The sequence below is a fragment of the Sciurus vulgaris genome (assembly GCF_902686455.1).
Source record: "Sciurus vulgaris genome assembly, chromosome: X".
Classification (NCBI taxonomy): domain Eukaryota; kingdom Metazoa; phylum Chordata; class Mammalia; order Rodentia; family Sciuridae; genus Sciurus; species Sciurus vulgaris.
Genome location: NC_136471.1, coordinates 138280069 through 138304108, shown reverse-complemented (window position 1 = coordinate 138304108; position 24040 = coordinate 138280069). Strand labels below are relative to the sequence as shown.

The following is a 24040-nucleotide window of genomic DNA, read 5'->3' as shown; positions in this document are numbered from 1 at the left end:
TCTACCCTCCCCATCTCCTCCTGTAGTCCTCCACCTCCCCATCTTCTCCTATAGTCCTCCACCTCCCCCATCTCCTCCTGTAGTCCTCCACCTCCCCCATCTCCTCCTGCAGTCCTCTACCCTCCCCATCTCCTCCTATAGTCCTCTACCCTCCCCATCTCCTCCTGTAGTCCTCCACCTCCCCCATCTGCTCCTGTAGTCCTCCACCCTCCTCTCCTCCCATCTCCCGTAGCCTCCCACTAACCTCTAGTCCTCTGCCAGCTTCTCTCAATTCCTGCGTCCACCACTGGCTCTCATCCCTGGTGTGCCCCCCACCTCTCTAGGGCCTCCTCTGTGGCCTACGCCCTCCTCTCTGTCTGGCCAGCTTCCACTCACTGAGTTGCCGAGACTGCCCTGTTGTACGAGTTGTTGTGGACTCCCACACTTTCTGGTAACTGCACCTGCAGTGGGTTTTGCCGGCATGTTCTTACGTCCTTACTCCTCGCTCCTGAGACTCTTGGGCAGACTTCCATCCTCACTTGTGTCCTAAGTACAACTGAAAGGCCCGGGTGCTCCTGTTTCAGGAGATCCTCACCTCTCCCAGGTGATATCAATGGTACTCTGGTAACTGTTTTCATTCAAATATTCAAAAGTGTCACCTACTCACTGCATTGCTGCTATCCCTTTGCCAACTCAGCGTCCACCTGCCCTCTCTGAAGAGCATCTGGGCCGTGACTCCCACTTCCCCTGCTCCAGGCTCGGCGTTCCTGAGTGCAGCTGGGCCTGAGTGTGGACTTCTGCTGTCGCTCAGCCCTGGTGCGGATCAGCCACGCCCACCGGGCCCCCTACTACCAGATGCTTTGCAGCCTATGTTGGAACCTGCCTTCTTCTGGGTGAAGGTCGGCTCCAGGAGGGAACCGGCAGGAGGAGCAAGGGCAACGTGTCTCCTGTTCCCGGGCTCCAGGCGGGTTACACGGAGCCAGTGATCCCATCCCTGGGGGCCCCTTGAGCTGCCACTCCTGAGTCTCTGCCCAGGTGACCCTTGCAGGACCTCCTCCTCCAGTCCCTGCCTCCCTCCCCAACCCCTGAGACTTCATTTCCCTATGTGGGTCCACCTTGTCCAGTATGGGCTGCTATGGCTCCTGTCTCGTCCTATTTGACCTCCCCTCCTGTGCGTTGTAACAAATCCTACATGCTCTTCTCAGGGGTGTGGGTTGTGTCAAACCCCAAACCCCAAAACCTCTAAGGACAATGTCTTTTCTCCTGTTTTTCTATCAAAGTGCACTCCTGCAAACTTTTGTGAGCTCAAGACCAAATCAGAGCCTGGCCTGCAGCTCTTCCTCCTCTGCCCACCTCACCCACTCTGGTCACCGCAGCTGCCCCCATGCCCACCAGCCAGCTGCTGGAGCGCGGGGAGGTGACATCACACCTGCCGAAAGCAGGAACTGCCCGTCCTTGCAGAGGGTGTGTCCTCCTGCTGGCTTCTCCAGACACCTGTGCCTGTCTCCAGGCTGGGGACCCACAGGACCCCTGCTGCGTCCTGAGGCTGGCCAGAGCCTGGCCGCTGCAGGCACAGGTAGCAGTGGCCTGAGGTCTGAAATCCAGTGTCAGAAGAATAACAGGCTGGGGGTGGGGTGGAGAGAGGACACCGTCTCCGCCGCGATGCTGCTCCAGCACCTCCGAGGCACCTTCCGCACTTTACCTTCAGGAAGGTGCCCTGGGCCACAGAACCGGAGGGCAGTGCTGCCGTGCGCATGGACCCACTCACAGCAAACAGGGCCACTCCAGGCCTGAGGGTCCAGGAACCTCACTGGACCCAGGCCTGTCAGAGTGAACGATCTCCACCCGGTCCAGGATTCTGTGATAGTGGACAGTGCCCTCTCAATTGTGTCCAGGACTCAGTCACAGTGGACTGTGTGCAACTGTTCCTGTGTTTAGGACTCAGTCATGGTGGACAGTGTGCACTCAGCCCCACATATCCAGGACCCTCAGTCATAGCGGATAGTGTGTACCTGGTCCTGTGTCCAGGACTCTCAATCACACTGGGCACTGTGAACCCCGTCAACTGTCCAAGACCCACAATCACAGTGGATAGTGTCTATCTGGCCCATGTCCAGGACTCTCACAGTGGACATGTACCCAATTCTGGTCCAGGACTGTCAGTCGCAGCTGACAGCCCACAACTCTCACTCACAGTGGACACTGTGTTCCCACCCAGCTGTGTCCAAGACCCCCAGACACAGTGGCCAGTGTGCACCCAGCCCTGTGGGTCCAGGACTTTCAGTCACAGTGGACACTGTGTACACAGTCTGACGTCCAGGACTCTGTCCCAGGGGACAGACTTCCCTGGTGCTGTGTCCAGGACTCACTCAAAGTGGACAGTGTGTACCCACCCAGCTGTGTCCAAGACTCAGACACAGTCAACAGTTTGTACCTGGTGCTGTGTCTAGGACTGTCACAGTGGAGGTGTCCAGGACTCTGACACAGTGGACAGTGTGCACCCAGCCCTGTGGGTCCAGGACTTTCAGTCACAGTGGACACTGTGTACACAGTCCGAGGTCCAGGACTCTGTCCCAGGGGCAGACTTCCCTGGTGCTGTGCCCAGGACTCACTCACAGTGGACAGATGTGTTCTTCTGGCACTGTTTCTCCCAGTCATACCCACAGGATGTCCCACTGGGGTGGACAGCACCCCTCTGGGAGAGCTGATGGGGCAGATGTGGCTGCCTAGAACCCAGCGCCGGACATGGTGACATTGTCCACATTCTGCCCCGTGGCACCTGAGCTACCTGGACTCAGGGAGGTGGAGGGCAGCAGGCAGACACAGGTAGGGCTCCAGAGAAGCCAGGAGGGAAGAGGTCAGTATGGGTCAGGCTTGAGTCTGGATGGAAACTTGGTCTAGGATGAGGCTGGGCCAGCAGTAATGAGGACTCACTTTCGCCTCCTTACAAAAGGCTGCATCCGGCCTGAATCCGCACCTCCTTTCCTGCACCGGAGCCCCGCTGCTTCCAGTGTAGGTGGGAGTAAAGTGAGTCCGGAGTCAGCTGCATGCAGACAGAAGAAAACCAAATTCTCAGCCAGGAGAGTGCAGACAGGAGGAAAGCTGAGTGCAAGCAAACACAAGAAAGCCTAGTCCAATGAGAGTAGACAGGAGAAACCACGTGCTCGGCCAGTAGAGTGTAGACAGGAGGGAACTGTGTCCTGAGACAGTTGAGCACAGACATAAGGAAACCTAGTCCAATAAGTCCAAATCCTGGGAGTGTAGAGGACGCCAAGTCCTGAGTGCCACAAATGTGGACAGAAGGAAATCAAATCCTCGGCCAGCAGTGTAGACAGGAGGAAATGGTGTCTCAAGTCCTCTGCGTGTAGACAGAAGGAAACCAAGACAAGCAATGTCCCGAGTCCCCTGAGAGTAGACAGGAGGAGAAACCTGTGTTCTGAGTCCCCTGAGTGTAGACAGGAGGAGAAACCTGTGTTCTGAGTCCCCTGAGTGTAGACTGGAGGACAAATCCGTGTTCCAAGTCCCCTGAGTGTAGACAGGAGGAGAAACCTGTGTTCTGAGTCACCTGAGTGTAGACAGGAGGAGAAACCTGTGTTCTGAGTCCCCTGAGTGTAGACTGGAGGACACCGTGTCCTGAGTCCCCTGAGTGTAGACAGGAGAAACCCATGTCCCGAGTCCCCTGAGTGTAGACTGGAAGAGGACACTGTGTTCCAAGTCCCCTGAGTGTAGACTGGGGGAGGACACCGTGTCCCAAGTCCCCTGAGTGTAGACTGGAGGAGGACACCGTGTTCCAAGTCCCCTGAGTGTAGACTGGAGGAGAAACCTGTGTTCTGAGTCCCCTGAGTGTAGACTGGAGGACACCGTGTCCTTAGTCCCCTGAGTGTAGACAGGAGAAACCCATGTCCCGAGTCCCCTGAGTGTAGACTGGAAGAGGACACCGTGTGCCGAGTCCCCTGAGTATAGACAGGAGAAGCCCATGTCCTGAGTCCCGAGTGCAGACTGGAGGACAAACCCGTGTTCCAAGTCCCCTGAGTGTAGACTGGAGGAGGACACCATGTCCCGAGTCCCCTGAGTGCAGACTGGAGGAGGACACCGTGTCCCGAGTCCCCTGAGTGCAGACTGGAGGAGGACTCTGTGTCCTAGGTACATTCAGCACTCTGGCCCTGCCAGAACTCTCCAGGCTCTGTGTCCCTGAGCTCCGTCAGATCTCTGTGAGGGGTGCTGGGCTAGGTTCTTCTGCAGGGACGCTCCCTAAGGGAGCAGAGGCTCTCAAGTATGCCCTCCTCCTGCACCAGAGAGCAAGCCATAGAGTGAAAAGAGTACCTCCTCGTGGCTGTTTTCAAGCTACACCGGAACGGGACTGACCCCAACGGGCACTCTTAAGGACCGTGAGGGGTCTCCTTATGCATAACGAATCTGCAGTAGAGGTCTCTTTCCTGCAGAGCACTCTGTTGAAAGACTTGAAGGACTAGTGGGCAGCTAAGGAAAAAGTACGGAAAAGTCCCAGAACCAAAGGCATTCCTCTGATGATCCGCATAGCTACCCAGGAAAGGCAGCAAGGCAGTCAGTCCTGTAGGTGCCCCGCCAGCCTCCTCCAGGTGCACCTCCAGTCTCGGCTCCCGGCAGCAGGCAGGGGATCGGCGGCTGCTGCACCGCTGGGTTTGGGAGGGTCTCTGGTGACGTCTGCAGGCTCTATCCGCCCCTCTTCAGGCCCAAGCTGTCCTTCAGGTGTCCCTCGCCCGGGCCCAGGCGGAGCCCCTGGGGTAGGTTTACTGTCGCCCCGGGCGACCCAGGGGTTCCGCCAACTGAGGGCGAGGCTCCGCCCAACCGAGGACCTGAGTCGCTGTGGGCGGGTTAAGGACCCGGCCCCGCCCCAGGCCCTCCTCCGACGCCCGCCCCGCCCTGGGCTCTCCCTACCGTCCCCAACTCCGTTTCCAGTCCCTCTCCCGCGCCCCCTGCCCTTCCCTACTCTGGTTCAGGCCCCGCGGATCCCCGACGCTCTGCGTTCTCCCCGGCCCCTGCTCCTCCTCCTTGCCTGCAGCCCGTCCCGACCCAGGCTCATCGTTCACCTCCCTGCCGCCCCCTGCTCCGCTTCCATCCCGACCTGGTCCCTGACCCCCGGCGTCCTTCCCGGCCCCTCCTCCTCCAAGCCTGCCAGCTGCCCCCGATTCTGCCCCGACCCTCCCAGCCCGACCCAGGCTCATCGGTCACCTCCCTGCCGGCTGCCCCCCTCTCCCCCTCGCCGGGTCACCGCCCGCCGCCCCCTCCTCCGTCCTCCGCCTCGCCCCCAACGCCCCCTCCCCGGCCTCCGGCCCTGCCCAGCCCCCACCCTCTGCGTCCTGCCCGGCCCCTCCTCTTGCATGCCTGCGGGCCGTCCCCCATTCTGCCCCGACCCTCCCAGCCCGATCCAGGCTCACCGGTCACCTCCTGCCGGCTGCCCCCCTCTCCTTCCCGCCGCCCCCCGCAGGTTGGGTCGCCCCCGCCGCCCCCTAGCCGGCTTCCAGTCCCGTCCGTCCCCGACCTCAGCGTCCTTCTCAACCCGCCCTTCTCCATGCCTGCCGGCCGCCCCCACCTCTACCCCGGCCTTCCCAGCCCCTCCCTATCCCTCCCCGCCGCCCGACCCCCTCCACGGCCTCCCTGCCCGCCTGCCGACCGCCCCAGACCCTGTCCACCGCCTCCGGTCCCCTGAGGCCCCTGAGGCCGTGTATGCTCCGCTCCGCCCCTCCACTCTTTCTTTGACCCTCAACTACTCCTCCCCGCCAACACTGGCTGGCTCTTTAGGCCCCTCTCGACTCTTCCTCGACCCTGGGCACTTTCCTCTGTCCCGTGGCCCTCCCTGAAACCACTCGACTCTCTGCCCGCTACAGTTCAGCCGCCCTGGGCTCTGCCCGTCGTTCTTCGGCCCTTCCGAGGCCGCTCGGTTCTCTTCGTCAACTCTCGACACTTCAGCCGCCCTCGGCTCTTTCCGTTGTCCCTCGGCTTTCTCCGTAGACACTCGGTCCTCCCGGGCTCTCCGCGGGCCAAGGTTCAGCAGCCCTGGGCTCTTCTCGTCCGCCACTCGGCCTTCTTCGTCAACTCTCGACACTTCAGCCGCCCTCGGCTCTTTCCGTTGTCCCTCGGCTTTCTCAGTAGACACTCGGTCCTCCCGGGGCCACTCAGCTCTCTTTAGAGTTGTATCCTTTAGTTACCTCGGCCCTTCCTGTCCTTCCTTGACCTGCCGCAACTCCGCTCTTGGTGTCCATCCTCTGTCCACCTGGCGCGCATTTCAGACCCTCGTTTTATTCTGGGCTTCGTCTGAAATCGCACCTTCTGGAAGAGTCTCCTCTGATCACATGGCTGTCATTTCTTTGGCTGGCTGGCTGTTTGCCTGCCTCACTCAGGCGCAGGAAGCACTGGAGCCATCCGTGCAGGTCCCTGTGAACCCCAAAGTAGCAAGAGCCCACCCTTGATAACTGATCACCTGATACTGGATCCCATTCTCCCTTCTCCCCAGGTGATGTCTGCTTACCCCAATATCTGATCACCACCCACTCTCCCAGGTGACATGAGAGGAGCAGTCACAGTGCACACAGGAACCAGCCCTGTGTCCACACCAGCTGTGATGGGGATTAACCGCCCATTGCCCAGGAGGGAGGCTGGGTGCAGGGTGACAGGGATTGTTGAGCCAGAGCAATGAGCTGCCAAATAAGTAGCCAGTGCTGACCTGTGTCCCTCTGTTGTCTCCACTGGGGACCCCTACTTTCCCCTCCCCCAGCCCCTGAGTTCTGACCAGTGGCCTTGCTCTCCCAGAACCAGGTTTCCCTGGTTTGTTGGTCCCCTCAGAGCTTAGCCCCAGGCAGATGAGGGAGCAGGAGCCCTGAGGGTCCAGTCCTGGCCCCCTTACCTCCAGGGAACACAGGTGTCACTGCGACATCAACGGTCTTGTCCGGCAGCTTGTGTCCTGCCCGGCAGCGCACATCCCGGAATGCATGATGCCCTTGGGCTAGGAGGATGGCACATCATCCCACCAGGCTACAACAGGCTTCTCGAGGCAACATGGCCCCTCCCCTCTGCTCCCTGTCCAGCACCTGAGGTCCCACCTGTGTGACCGAACTTGGGGGGAGCTCCTCCTGGGTCCTACCTGGTGTCCCATTAGTGCGTGCAGTTCCCCTCAGTGTCCGCCAGGAGGGACGGGTAGATGGTTAGGGGCAGAGCTGCGAGGTGTGCAGATCCTCTGCAGTGAAGGCGGAACATGCAGAACACTGGACTACAATACCCAGAATCCTCCAGGCCTGCACCTTCCAGAAGCATCTGCAGTGAAGGATGTGCGCACAGAGCGCCAAAGTACACTATTCAGAATCCTTGAGGGGGTCTTCGGCTTCCTGTGGCGGTCCTGGTGAGGAGTGCCTGGGCAGAACGCTGGACTACAATACCCAGAATGCCTGGGGCCCGCGGCTTCCGGGGGCCATTATGGTGAGGGCTGCGTGGGCAGGATGCTGGACTGCAATACCCAGAAGGCCTGGGGCCCGCGGCTTCCGGGGGCCATTATGGTGAGGGCTGTGTGGACAGAATGCTGGAGTAGCCTGCCCAGAATGCCTGGGGCCCGCGGCTTCCGGGGGCCATTATGGTGAGGGCTGCGTGGGCAGGATGCTGGACTGCAATACCCAGAAGGCCTGGGGGCCCGCTTCCCCAGAAGCCTCCGTTTCCGGCCTGCCTCCCAGGTCTTGGGTGCACAGGTGAGGGGTCAGGTGTGCCATGCGGAGTGTGTGGCCAGCCGCATGTGGCCACCTAGGACGGACTGGGACAGGCGCGCCCATTCCTCTGCCTGCCTGCTTCACGGGCTGCAGCTGTGCTTGGAATGCCTGGGTGCAGAGAATGGAGCTTAGGGAGGTGGGCTCCTTGATTCCTTTTCCTCCTCTCCTGAACGTCCGCTTGCTGGGGTGACAAAAGTGCAACCGGACCTCAGGTAAAGCAGTGGGAACAGAGTTTACTAGGTAACTCCTGAAGGTAGAGGAAAGACCCGAGCTCCATTCTGATCTGGGCGGAGGTAATTCGGGTTCTTTAAAGGGGAAAGAAGGGAGAGGAGGGAGAGTGTGAGCTTGGGAGTCAGTGAGGTAAAAAATAGAGTTGGCCATTGTAAATGTCATTAGGCCAGCTGTGTTTGTAGCAGTCGTCCAGGTAAGAATTCTGTCTTCCCACAGAGACTGGGAGAGAGACCTTATCCTGCTTGATGATTATATTTCAAGGGAATGGCTCTCGGGCTCTGAGAGAGGCCCTTCTGAGCCGCAAGAGATGCATGTTGTCATTGGTAAGCCCCTTCTATTAAATGACTGGAGAAAGAGAAGGCAGGGGCCTGTCGTCGGGTGTTGGTTAGGACGTAGTGCCTGTTCCTGGCAGCCTTGAGCTTTCCTCAATTGTTTTAATGGAGGTGGTGGATTTGGGGGTGTTGCACATAGGCACAGACTATGCTGAGTCCCCGAGCCCAGGGATTTGCTTCCAGCAGGGTGTGTGGACTTGGGGGAACAACCATCCACCTACCTGCCTCAGGAGGACTGGGCTCATGCATCCTCCACCAGGAAGGCCCCCAGACTCAAGGGGGCAGAGGCAGTGACTGCTGAGCCTTGGGCTGTTGTGGGGAGAGCCAGCCCTCAGCCCTCCCAGGAAACATGCCTTGTTCCTGTGGCCTTTTCTGCAGCCAGCAGGGCCTGGAGTCCTATCAAGGAGATGCCTGTAAGGAGGCATGGGCTGCGGGAGGGCATTCTGCTCCCTCCTGTGCTGAACAGGCTTGTGCTAGTGCTGAAAGTCAGCATGCTGGCTCAGCCAGCTGCGTCATGCCCATTTTGGGGAAATGGACTAAAGTCCCTGGAGCTGACCCTTGACTGGGACTGGACCTCCTGAGAAGGGGTGCCTATGCAATTATCAGGTCCTGGATGGAGGCAAGAGGTCCCTCCTCAGCCCTGCACTCAACCCCTGTGAGGAGAGATCCACCCTCCGCATCTGACAGCCAGCCCCTCCCTTCCTGTCTCCCCTTTCTGGCTTTGTTCAGGCTTCCTGAGAAGAGGGGTTGGGCCCCCAGGCTGCTCTACCCTCACTCCTTTAAAGGGCCAGCTTGGGCCACTGGACCCAGGTGGGATGCCTTGTCTAGATGGAGTTTCTGGACAAGGCTCTACTGGCTCCAGGAGGTTGGGAGCCGAGGCCAGAGTTTCCAGACTATCAGTGTGGGAAGTGACCACCTGGCAGTGGTCGTGGTCTGCAAGGTGCCTTGGTCTGCCTCCAGCCTATGTGGGTGGGCTTGGGGAGGCAGGTGTCTGAAGAGGGTGGTGGATGGAGCAGATGTGCCTGTGTCATTCTCCTAGGACTGCCCTAGCAAAGTGCCACCAACTGGAGAGCTTGGACACACAGACTCGTGGCCTCGAGCCCCGAAGTCCAGGGTTCTGGGATCGCAGTGTTGGCAGGGCTGTGCTCCCCATGGAGGCCCCAGGGGAGGGTCTCAGTCCAGCCTCTCTCGTTTGCCGGTTTTGGCAGCGGACCTGCAGTCTCCACAGGGTGCTGTTCCTGTGTGCGCTCCTGTGTCCGATTCCTCCTGTGTGTAAGGCACAAAGCTCTGCAGATTCTCTCCTATGACTTTCACAGTTTTGCATTTAAAAGTTTAAGTTCATGGACTATTTTGAGTGGCTTTTCGAGCGAGCTTTAGGATTCCGTTCATCATTTTCCATGTGGGTTCCACATGGCCCACGTTCCCAGTCTCTCTGCAGCCCTCTGTGGTGCAGACTCTCTGTCCATGGAATCGCCTTTGTCCCTTTGCAGAATCAGTTGACTGGCTTCACACGGGTCCTTTTTGGGCCGTTCATTCTGTTCCATTTGTCTGTTTCCAGAGCCTGTCCCTGTGTCACTCTGTGGCCACTGAAACGTCACGAGTGCTTGGAGCCAGATGTAGGTCCTTGGGCTCTTTTCATTCACTCCCATGCCGTCTCTTCTGGGTTCAGAGTTTGTGGGCATCTTTTGTGGGGTTGTGATTGGGATTCTGCTGAATCTAAAGACCAAGTCAGAAAGAACTGTCTTCCTAACAGTGATGACTGTACTGTTCCTGAGCAAGGAGCATGGCTGCATTGATCTGCTTGTTTCTCGTTTCTCTCAGCATGCTGAGCAAGGAGCATGGCTGCATTGATCTGTTTCTCGTTTCTCTCAGCATGCTGAGCAAGGAGCATGGCTGCATTGATCTGTGTTTCTCGTTTCTCTCAGCATGCTGAGCAAGGAGCATGGCTGCATTGATCTGTTTCTCATTTCTCTCAGCATGCTGAGCAAGGAGCATGGCTGCATTGATCTGTTTCTCGTTTCTCTCAGCATGCTGAGCAAGGAGCATGGCTGCATTGATCTGTTTCTCGTTTCTCTCAGCATGCTGAGCAAGGAGCATGGCTGCATTGATCTGTGTTTCTCGTTTCTCTCAGCATGCTGAGCAAGGAGCATGGCTGCATTGATCTGTTTCTCATTTCTCTCAGCATGCTTCAGAGCGCCCTGAGTGCGCACTTGAATGTCTCACATTCCGATATCTGGGTCGCTTTATTCCAGTGATTTCCATGCTGCCTGTGGACAGCACGTCAGCTTCCTTTTGTCCTTTACCGCTCTGCTGGGCCTCTGGATCTTCCCGTCCGTCTTGTGTTTTCTGTTGCTGTATCTGCACAGCTGAGACTGAGTCACTCATTAAAAAGCTATTTCTAGTTTTCTGGTGTGCAGGGGTCCCAGGTCAGTGGGCTGCATCTGTTGAAGACATTCTCCCTGGAGGGGACTCTGTGGTGCCTTCCTGGAGGGGACTCTGTGGTGCCTTCCTGGAGGGGACTCTGTGGTGCCCTCCTGGAGGGGACTCTGCAGCATCCTGAGGCAGGGCAGGCTCACGTGGTGAGACCCGCTGTGGCAGAGTGGGCCTTTGTAGCAGAGCTGCTCCCTTGACATCCCATTATCTATTGGCGTGTGACAGACAGATGCATTCATGAGGACAGAGTGCAGCCCAGTCAGTTCCCAGGGTCCCTCACTGTAACACGTAACTTCAGGGGTTAAAATTCCAACATAGATTCCGGATGGCAAAAGTCCGAACCATGGCACCACCAAAGACAACCCAGGAATGAAAGTTACTTGTGGCTTTTCTTTTTTTCCTTGTGTTTTCTTTATTTTCATAGAAATTCCTCCTCATGAAATGCCTGACTCTTGGCCCCATCCAGCAAGAACCCTCCACTACCAAGTCCAGAGATGAATCATCAGGTCCCTGGTAAGTAGAAGGCGAGCAGATCAGAACGTGGATTCATGTTGTTCAGAGGAGAGGAGAACGTCTCTTCTTGAACAAGAGGGACTGTCAGGGGTCCTCTGCTTGACCACCTGCCGTCAGATCCTGAACCTCTCCTGGGCTTGTTGCTGCACCTCCTCGTACAGCCCATTGCTAGGAAGGCACAGTTAGTTTATCCAGGACCCCCTCCCCAGTGTCTGACCAGGTCCTCATCCTCTGCCATCCCTGGTGACTTCTGGTCACTCTGGCCTGTCTCCAGCAGGCACCCTGCTCAGTCAGTTTATCAAGGACACTGCTCCCCAGTGTCTGACCAGGTCCTCATCCTCTGCCATCTCTGGTAACTTCTGGTCACTCTGGCCTGTCTCCAGCAGGCACCCTGCTCAGTTAGTTTATCCAGGACCCCCTCCCAGTGTCTGACCCCTCATCCTCTGCCATACCCTGCTCAGTTAGTTTATCAAGGACACTGCTCCCCAGTGTCTGACCAGGGCCTCATCTTCTGCCATTTCTGGTAACTTCTGGTCACTCTGGCCTGTCTCCAGCAGGCACCCTGCTCAGTTAGTTTATCAAGGACCCCCTCCCCAGTGTCTGACCAGGTCCTCATCCTCTGCCATCCCTGGTGACTTCTGGTCACTCTGGCCTGTCTCCAGCAGGCACCCTGCTCAGTTAGTTTACACAGGACCCCCTCCCCAGTGTCTGACCAAGTCCTCATCCTCTGCCATCCCTGGTGACTTCTGGTCACTCTGGCCTGTCTCCAGCAGGCACCCTGCTCAGTTAGTTTATCCAGGACCCCCTCCCCAGTGTCTGACCAGGTCCTCATCCTCTGCCATCTCTGGTGATTTCTGGTCACTCTGGCCTGTCTCCAGCAGGCACCCTGCTCAGTTAGTTTATCCAGGACCCCCTCCCCAGTGTGTGACCAGGTCCTCATCCTCTGCCATCCCTGGTGACATCTGGTCACTCTGGCCTGTCTCCAGCAGGCACCCTGCTCAGTTAGTTTATCAAGGACACTGCTCCCCAGTGTCTGACCAGGTCCTCATCCTCTGCCATCCCTGGTGACATCTGGTCACTCTGGCCTGTCTCCAGCAGGCACCCTGCTCAGTTAGTTTATCCAGGACCCCCTCCCCAGTGTGTGACCAGGTCCTCATCCTCTGCCATCCCTGGTGACATCTGGTCACTCTGGCCTGTCTCCAGCAGGCACCCTGCTCAGTTAGTTTATCAAGGACACTGCTCCCCAGTGTCTGACCAGGTCCTCATCCTCTGCCATCCCTGGTGACTTCTGGTCACCCTGGCCTGTCTCCAGTAAGCCGAATTATCAGTCCGTTTAAAGAACACCCCTCCCCAGCATACAGTGCCCTGATTAAACTCTCTTCCCTTGCTTTAATGGATCACTTTTTCTCCAATAGTGCAGGACAGAAGATGGTCAGCAAACAGCAGAGCTGAAGAGACAAGGAAGTTCCTCCCAACAGCCTTCACAGGAGAATGACCCTGCTGGTACCTGAGTTTGGAGTCCTGACCTGCAGAACGGTGAGACAGCAAGTTTCTTGGCAGGACACACATTCCTGTGCTCTACTGGGGCGTTCTTGGGACGCGAACACAGTGGCTCTCCCTGTCGTGAAGGTGTCTGTTTCTGCCAGCGCACTTTGCTAATCACGTCGACATCGGGAGCCCGCTCTGAATCTGGGCTGAGGAGGAGTCATGCAGCAGTGTGGCTAGAGCAGATGAGCAGCCAGGGAGAGTGGCCATGGCCTTTGGAGGCTGAGTCGAAAGACCACAGGCAGGCGGGGCCTAGAGAAGGTCAGGGTAGGAGGCAGGGAAGGAGCGGATTCACTTTTGAGCCCTAGGTCCCCTGCTCTGAGTGCAGGCCTGTCACTGCTGCGCCTGCGGACATTTCTGTCTGAGAATCTTGCTCTCAGCTCAGGGAGGAGCATCAGACCTAGCACCAGAGTGAGCTCTGCTTTCCGAGGGAAACCTCAGCATATTCTAGTCCTGTTTCTGCTCCGGAGGGAGCCCGATTACAGCTCCCTCCGTCACACAGGACGCAGGGTGATAGCAGAGCAGGGAAGGCCCCTGTCCAGGCTGCAGGGATGTCCCTCTGCCCTCCCTGAGTGGGCGGGGCCTCGACCACAGGTGTGGATGTTAACAGAAACATAACATTATTTATTAATGATCTTTTTAAGAGAGGAAAGTGATATATTTTCAGTTTTGTTTTTTCATAGAAGGAGGATTTCTCTGGAGGAAGGGGGCTGCATTTCTTCCCTGACTACACACCAAGTGGGCAGACACCCACAGATGCTCACACAAATGCAGGTACACACATGTGTGCAGGCACACACACGTACACACACCTGCAACCCTCCACAACAAAAAAACACCTGCCCACGACACACCACACACCTGTGCAGGCACACTGCATACATGCACACACACACACAGGCACACACACCTGCAGCCCTCCACAGCACAGACACACCTGCCCACGACACACCACACACCTGTGCAGGCACCACTGCACACAGTTACACAGGCACACACACCTGCAGCCCTCCACAGCACAGACACACCTGCCCACGACACACCACACACCTGTGCAGGCACACTGCACACAGTTACACAGGCACACACACCTGCAGCCCTCCACAGCACAGACACACCTGCCCACGACACACCACACACCTGTGCAGGCACACTGCACACAGTTACACAGGCACACACACCTGCAGCCCTCCAACAGACACACCTGCCCACGACACACCACACACCTGTGCAGGCACACTGCACACAGTTACACAGGCACACACACCTGCAGCCCTCCACAGCACAGACACACCTGCCCACGACACACCACACACCTGTGCAGGCACACTGCACACAGTTACACAGGCACACACACCTGCAGCCCTCCACAGCACAGACACACCTGCCCACGACACACCACACACCTGTGCAGGCACACTGCACACAGTTACACAGGCACACACACCTGCAGCCCTCCACAGCACAGACACACCTGCCCACGACACACCACACACCTGTGCAGGCACACTGCACACAGTTACACAGGCACACACACCTGCAGCCCTCCACAGCACAGACACACCTGCCCACGACACACCACACACCTGTGCAGGCACACTGCACACAGTTACACAGGCACACACACCTGCAGCCCTCCACAGCACAGACACACCTGCCCACGACACACCACACACCTGTGCAGGCACACTGCACACAGTTACACACGGCACACACACCTGCAGCCCTCCACAGCACAGACACACCTGCCCACGACACACCACACACCTGTGCAGGCACACTGCACACAGTTACACACGCACACACACCTGCAGCCCTCCACAGCACAGACACACCTGCCCATGACACACCACACACCTGTGCAGGCACACTGCACACAGTTACACACGCACACACACCTGCAGCCCTCCACAGCACAGACACACCTGCCCACGACACACCACACACCTGTGCAGGCACAGTGCACACAGTTACACAGGCACACACACCTGCAGCCCTCCACAGCACAGACACACCTGCCCACGACACACCACACACCTGTGCAGGCACACTGCACACAGTTACACAGGCACACACACCTGCAGCCCTCCACAGCACAGACACACCTGCCCACGACACACCACACACCTGTGCAGGCACACTGCACACAGTTACACAGGCACACACACCTGCAGCCCTCCACAGCACAGACACACCTGCCCACGACACACCACACACCTGTGCAGGCACACTGCACACAGTTACACAGGCACACACACCTGCAGCCCTCCACAGCACAGACACACCTGCCCACGACACACACACACCTGTGCAGGCACACTGCACACAGTTACACAGGCACACACACCTGCAGCCCTCCACAGCACAGACACACCTGCCCTACGACACACCACACACCTGTGCAGGCACACTGCACACAGTTACACAGGCACACACACCTGCAGCCCTCCACAGCACAGACACACCTGCCCACGACACACCACACACCTGTGCAGGCACACTGCACACAGTTACACACGCACACACACCTGCAGCCCTCCACAGCACAGACACACCTGGCCACGACACACCACACACCTGTGCAGGCACAGTGCACACAGTTACACAGGCACACACACCTGCAGCCCTCCACAGCACAGACACACCTGCCCACGACACACCACACACCTGTGCAGGCACACTGCACACAGTTACACAGGCACACACACCTGCAGCCCTCCACAGCACAGACACACCTGCCCATGACACACCACACACCTGTGCAGGCACACTGCACACAGTTACACACGCACACACACCTGCAGCCCTCCACAGCACAGACACACCTGCCACGACACACCACACACCTGTGCAGGCACAGTGCACACAGTTACACAGGCACACACACCTGCAGCCCTCCACAGCACAGACACACCACACACCTGTGCAGGCACAGTGCACACAGTTACACAGGCACACACACCTGCAGCCCTCCACAGCACAGACACACCTGCCTACGACACACCACACACCTATGCAGGCACACTGCACACAGTTACACAGGCACACACACCTGCAGCCCTCCACAGCACAGACACACCTGCCCATGACACACCACACACCTGTGCAGGCACACTGCACACAGTTACACACGCACACACACCTGCAGCCCTCCACAGCACAGACACACCTGGCCACGACACACCACACACCTGTGCAGGCACAGTGCACACAGTTACACAGGCACACACACCTGCAGCCCTCCACAGCACAGACACACCTGCCCACGACACACCACACACCTGTGCAGACACACTGCACAGTTACACAGGCACACACACCTGCAGCCCTCCACAGCACAGACACACCTGGCCACGACACACCACACACCTGTGAAGGCACACTACACAGTTACACAGGCACACACACCTGCAGCCCTCCACAGCACAGACACACCTGCCCACGACACACCACACACCTGTGCAGGCACACTGCATACGTGCACACACAGGCACACACACCTGCCCAGGACACACCACACACCTGTGCAGGCACACTGCACACAGTTACACAGGCACACACACCTGCAGCCCTCCACAGCACAGACACACCTGCCCACGACACACCACACACCTGTGCAGGCACACTGCACACAGTTACACAGGCACACACACCTGCAGCCCTCTACAGCACAGACACACCTGCCCACGACACACCACACACCTGTGCAGGCACACTGCACACAGTTACACAGGCACACACACCTGCAGCCCTCCACAGCACAGACACACCTGCCCACGACACACCACACACCTGTGCAGGCACACTGCATACGTGCACACACAGGCACACACACCTGCCCAGGACACACCACACACCTGTGCAGGCACACTGCACACAGTTACACAGGCACACACACCTGCAGCCCTCCACAGCACAGACACACCTGCCCACGACACACCACACACCTGTGCAGGCACACTGCACACAGTTACACAGGCACACACACCTGCAGCCCTCTACAGCACAGACACACCTGCCCACGACACACCACACACCTGTGCAGGCACACTGCACACAGTTACACAGGCACACACACCTGCAGCCCTCCACAGCACAGACACACCTGCCCACGACACACCACACACCTGTGCAGGCACACTGCACACAGTTACACAGGCACACACACCTGCAGCCCTCCCACAGCACAGACACACCTGCCCACGACACACCACACACCTGTGCAGGCACACTGCACACAGTTACACAGGCACACACACCTGCAGCCTCCCACAGCACAGACACACCTGCCCACGACACACCACACACCTGTGCAGGCACACTGCACACAGTTACACACGCACACACACCTGCAGCCCTCCACAGCACAGACACACCTGCCCACGACACACCACACACCTGTGCAGGCACACTGCACACAGTTACACAGGCACACACACCTGCAGCCCTCCACAGCACAGACACACCTGCCCACGACACACACACCTGTGCAGGCACAGTGCACACAGTTACACAGGCACACACACCTGCAGCCCTCCACAGCACAGACACACCTGCCTACGACACACCACACACCTATGCAGGCACACTGCACACAGTTACACAGGCACACACACCTGCAGCCCTCCACAGCACAGACACACCTGCCCATGACACACCACACACCTGTGCAGGCACACTGCACAGTTACACACGCACACACACCTGCAGCCCTCCACAGCACAGACACACCTGGCCACGACACACCACACACCTGTGCAGGCACAGTGCACACAGTTACACAGGCACACACACCTGCAGCCCTCCACAGCACAGACACACCTGCCCCACGACACACCACACACCTGTGCAGACACACTGCACAGTTACACACGCACACACACCTGCAGCCCTCCACAGCACAGACACACCTGGCCACGACACACCACACACCTGTGAAGGCACACTACACAGTTACACAGGCACACACACCTGCAGCCCTCCACAGCACAGACACACCTGCCCACGACACACCACACACCTGTGCAGGCACACTGCATACGTGCACACACAGGCACACACACCTGCCCACGACACACCACACACCTGTGCAGGCACACTGCACACAGTTACACAGGCACACACACCTGCAGCCCTCCACAGCACAGACACACCTGCCCACGACACACCACACACCTGTGCAGGCACACTGCACACAGTTACACAGGCACACACACCTGCAGCCCTCTACAGCACAGACACACCTGCCCACGACACACCACACACCTGTGCAGGCACACTGCACACAGTTACACAGGCACACACACCTGCAGCCCTCCACAGCACAGACACACCTGCCCACGACACACCACACACCTGTGCAGGCACACTGCATACGTGCACACACAGGCACACACACCTGCCCACGACACACCACACACCTGTGCAGGCACACTGCACACAGTTACACAGGCACACACACCTGCAGCCCTCCACAGCACAGACACACCTGCCCACGACACACCACACACCTGTGCAGGCACACTGCACACAGTTACACAGGCACACACACCTGCAGCCCTCTACAGCACAGACACACCTGCCCACGACACACCACACACCTGTGCAGGCACACTGCACACAGTTACACAGGCACACACACCTGCAGCCCTCCACAGCACAGACACACCTGCCCACGACACACCACACACCTGTGCAGGCACACTGCACACAGTTACACAGGCACACACACCTGCAGCCCTCCACAGCAGACACACCTGCCCACGACACACCACACACCTGTGCAGGCACACTGCATACGTGCACACACAGGCACACACACCTGCCCACGACACACCACACACCTGTGCAGGCACACTGCACACAGTTAAACAGGCACACACACCTGCAGCCCTCCACAGCACAGACACACCTGCCCACGACACACCACACACCTGTGCAGGCACACTGCACACAGTTACACAGGCACACACACCTGCAGCCCTCCACAGCACAGACACACCTGCCCACGACACACCACACACCTGTGCAGGCACACTGCACACAGTTACACAGGCACACACACCTGCAGCTCTCCACAGCACAGACACACCTGCCCACGACACACCACACACCTGTGCAGGCACACTGCACACAGTTACACAGGCACACACACCTGCAGCCCTCCACAGCACAGACACACCTGCCCACGACACACCACACACCTGTGCAGGCACACTGCACACAGTTACACAGGCACACACACCTGCAGCCCTCCCACAGCACAGACACACCTGCCCACGACACACCACACACCTGTGCAGGCACAATGCACACAGTTACACACGCACACACACCTGCAGCCCTCCACAGCACAGACACACCTGCCACGACACACCACACACCTGTGCAGGCACAGTGCACACAGTTACACAGGCACACACACCTGCAGCCCTCCACAGCACAGACACACCACACACCTGTGCAGGCACAGTGCACACAGTTACACAGGCACACACACCTGCAGCCCTCCACAGCACAGACACACCTGCCTACGACACACCACACACCTATGCAGGCACACTGCACACAGTTACACAGGCACACACACCTGCAGCCCTCCACAGCACAGACACACCTGCCCATGACACACCACACACCTGTGCAGGCACACTGCACACAGTTACACACGCACACACACCTGCAGCCCTCCACAGCACAGACACACCTGGCCACGACACACCACACACCTGTGCAGGCACAGTGCACACAGTTACACAGGCACACACACCTGCAGCCCTCCACAGCACAGACACACCTGCCCACGACACACCACACACCTGTGCAGGCACACTGCACACAGTTACACAGGCACACACACCTGCAGCCCTCCACAGCACAGACACACCTGCCACGACACACCACACACCTGTGCAGGCACACTGCACACAGTTACACAGGCACACACACCTGCAGCCCTCCACAGCACAGACACACCTGCCCATGACACACCACACACCTGTGCAGGCACACTGCACACAGTTACACACGCACACACACCTGCAGCCCTCCACAGCACAGACACACCTGGCCACGACACACCACACACCTGTGCAGGCACAGTGCACACAGTTACACAGGCACACACACCTGCAGCCCTCCACAGCACAGACACACCACACACCTGTGCAGGCACAGTGCACACAGTTACACAGGCACACACACCTGCAGCCCTCCACAGCACAGACACACCTGCCTACGACACACCACACACCTATGCAGGCACACTGCACACAGTTACACAGGCACACACACCTGCAGCCCTCCACAGCACAGACACACCTGCCCATGACACACCACACACCTGTGCAGGCACACTGCACACAGTTACACACGCACACACACCTGCAGCCCTCCACAGCACAGACACACCTGGCCACGACACACCACACACCTGTGCAGGCACAGTGCACACAGTTACACAGGCACACACACCTGCAGCCCTCCACAGCACAGACACACCTGCCCACGACACACCACACACCTGTGCAGACACACTGCACAGTTACACACGCACACACACCTGCAGCCCTCCACAGCACAGACACACCTGGCCACGACACACCACACACCTGTGAAGGCACACTACACAGTTACACACGCACACACACCTGCAGCCCTCCACAGCACAGACACACCTGCGCCACGACACACCACACACCTGTGCAGGCACACTGCACACAGTTACACAGGCACACACACCTGCAGCCCTCCACAGCACAGACACACCTGCCCACGACACACCACACACCTGTGCAGGCACACTGCACACAGTTACACAGGCACACACACCTGCAGCCCTCCACAGCACAGACACACCTGCCCACGACACACCACACACCTGTGCAGGCACACTGCACACAGTTACACAGGCACACACACCTGCAGCCCTCCACAGCACAGACACACCTGCCCACGACACACCACACACCTGTGCAGGCACACTGCACACAGTTACACAGGCACACACACCTGCAGCCCTCCACAGCACAGACACACTGCCACGACACACCACACACCTGTGCAGGCACACTGCACACAGTTACACAGGCACACACACCTGCAGCCCTCCACAGCACAGACACACCTGCCTACGACACACCACACACCTATGCAGGCACACTGCACACAGTTACACAGGCACACACACCTGCAGCCCTCCACAGCACAGACACACCTGCCCATGACACACCACACACCTGTGCAGGCACACTGCACACAGTTACACACGCACACACACCTGCAGCCCTCCACAGCACAGACACACCTGGCCACGACACACCACACACCTGTGCAGGCACAGTGCACACAGTTACACAGGCACACACACCTGCAGCCCTCCACAGCACAGACACACCTGCCCACGACACATCACACACCTGTGCAGACACACTGCACAGTTACACAGGCACACACACCTGCAGCCCTCCACAGCACAGACACACCTGGCCACGACACACCACACACCTGTGAAGGCACACTACACAGTTACACAGGCACACACACCTGCAGCCCTCCACAGCACAGACACACCTGCCCACGACACACCACACACCTGTGCAGGCACACTGCATACGTGCACACACAGGCACACACACCTGCCCAGGACACACCACACACCTGTGCAGGCACACTGCACACAGTTACACAGGCACACACACCTGCAGCCCTCCACAGCACAGACACACCTGCCCACGACACACCACACACCTGTGCAGGCACACTGCACACAGTTACACAGGCACACACACCTGCAGCCCTCTACAGCACAGACACACCTGCCCACGACACACCACACACCTGTGCAGGCACACTGCACACAGTTACACAGGCACACACACCTGCAGCCCTCCACAGCACAGACACACCTGCCCACGACACACCACACACCTGTGCAGGCACACTGCACACAGTTACACAGGCACACACACCTGCAGCCCTCCACAGCAGACACACCTGCCCACGACACACCACACACCTGTGCAGGCACACTGCATACGTGCACACACAGGCACACACACCTGCCCACGACACACCACACACCTGTGCAGGCACACTGCACACAGTTAAACAGGCACACACACCTGCAGCCCTCCACAGCACAGACACACCTGCCCACGACACACCACACACCTGTGCAGGCACACTGCACACAGTTACACAGGCACACACACCTGCAGCCCTCCACAGCACAGACACACCTGCCCACGACACACCACACACCTGTGCAGGCACACTGCACACAGTTACACAGGCACACACACCTGCAGCTCTCCACAGCACAGACACACCTGCCCACGACACACCACACACCTGTGCAGGCACACTGCACACAGTTACACAGGCACACACACCTGCAGCTCTCCCACAGCACAGACCCACCTGCCCACGACACACCACACACCTGTGCAGGCACACTGCACACAGTTACACAGGCACACACACCTGCAGCTCTCCCACAGCACAGACACACCTGCCCACGACACACCACACACCTGTGCAGGCACACTGCACACAGTTACACAGGCACACACACCTGCAGCTCCCCCACAGCACAGACACACCTGCCCACGACACACCACACACCTGTGCAGGCACATTGCACACAGTTACACAGGCACACACACCTGCAGCCCTCCACAGCACAGACACACCTGCCCACGACACACCACACAGTTGTGCAGGCACACTGCACACAGTTACACAGGCACACACACCTGCAGCTCTCCACAGCACAGACACACCTGCCCACGACACACCACACACCTGTGCAGGCACACTGCACACAGTTACACAGGCACACACACCTGCAGCCCTCCACAGCACAGACACACCTGCCCACGACACACCACACACCTGTGCAGGCACAATGCACACAGTTACACACGCACACACACCTGCAGCCCTCCACAGCACAGACACACCTGCCCACGACACACCACACACCTGTGCAGGCACACTGCACACAGTTACACAGGCACACACAAGCACACATCCCTTTCTGGCTTTCACCTTGGAGGCCACAGGTGTTGGCAGAAACCTGGAGAAGAGCAGGAGAAGCCAAGGAGGATCCTGGCAGCAGGAGGGAGGAGTCTGTCCTCCGAGGAGAGCAGGCCTCCCCTCCTGACCCAGCTCTGCCTCACACCTGGATCTCTCTCCCTGCGCCCAGGAACTGATCTTCCAGTAATTTAACCAGAGTGAGTTCTGAACCTGCTGCCTGAGCTCTTCCCTCCTCCCTGTGCTGTTTCAGGTCTGGACAGGGGTCCGTGGAGCCAGCCCACAGCCGTTGCAGGCCTGTGTCAACACCCAGAAGGAGCCTCCGAGTCCAGCCTCTGGGAGGCCGCCACACTGCTCGCCTGTGGCCGGCCCGCTCCAGTCCTCAGCCTGGAGGAGGAGCGGGGCCCTGGTCCTGGCCTCCCAGGTTCCCCGAGCTCAGCAGGGTGTGTGGAGTCGGGGGAGCAGCCATCTGCCTGCCTGCCATGGCAGGTCTGCCCTGTCCCCCACCAGACAGGTGCCCCCAGACTCAGGGCAGAGGACGTGAGTGCCATGCCTGGGGTACTGCAGGGGATGCCGCTCTCAGCCCTCCCAGGAAGCGCAGAGCCCTGGGCCCGTCCCAGGCTCAGCCTGTGGCCAGAGTTCCCGCAGGGAGATGCCTGCGGAGCTGGTCAGTCAGAGGCAAGGACTGGGTGCGGCCCTCCAGGGCATTTTCCTTCCTGTGCTGGACAGGCAGTGGGCTCAGACAGTTCTAGGCCCCTGACTTGTCCAGCTGTGTCATTTGCATTCTGGGGAAAATGGACTGAAGTCTGGAGTTGACCCTTGACTGGGGCTGAACCTCCTGGAAAGGGCACTTGTGCCCAGACACACCACGTGGATGGAGGCGGGAGGCCCCTGAGCCCGTACCAGCCCCCTGGGGAGGGGCCTCCACCCGCATCCTGACAGCCAGCCCCTCCCCTCCACCCTGCTTTGTCCCAGGCCTCCTGAGAGGAGGGGTGTGGCTCCAGCCTGTTCCACCCTGACTCCTCGAAGGGCCAGCTGGGCTCAGTGGACGAGGGAGATGCCTTGACCAGGTGGAGCATCCTCCTGTGTGCCTTCCTGGGGACCCTCCCTGCTGAGATGAACAGGGACACCTTGGCTGTTCCAAGCTGGACGGCTGAGATGCGAGGGTGGCTTTCTGGGCTCCGGGACTTTGGGACGTGAAATGTGAAGGGCAGACATTCAGACCACAGCAGCATTCTC

The 24040-nt window shown here is 58.7% G+C and overlaps 1 long non-coding RNA gene across 1 annotated transcript; it reads left to right on the top strand.

The window, feature by feature from the left end:
* The first annotated feature begins 6255 nt into the window (after positions 1–6255).
* LOC306651985 lies at positions 6256–23676 on the top strand. The gene is made up of 5 exons (XR_013761282.1): positions 6256–6389; positions 6519–7924; positions 11133–11221; positions 12637–12757; positions 23055–23676. It is a non-coding gene; the product is annotated as an uncharacterized lncRNA (long non-coding RNA).
* The last annotated feature ends 364 nt before the right edge of the window (positions 23677–24040 follow it).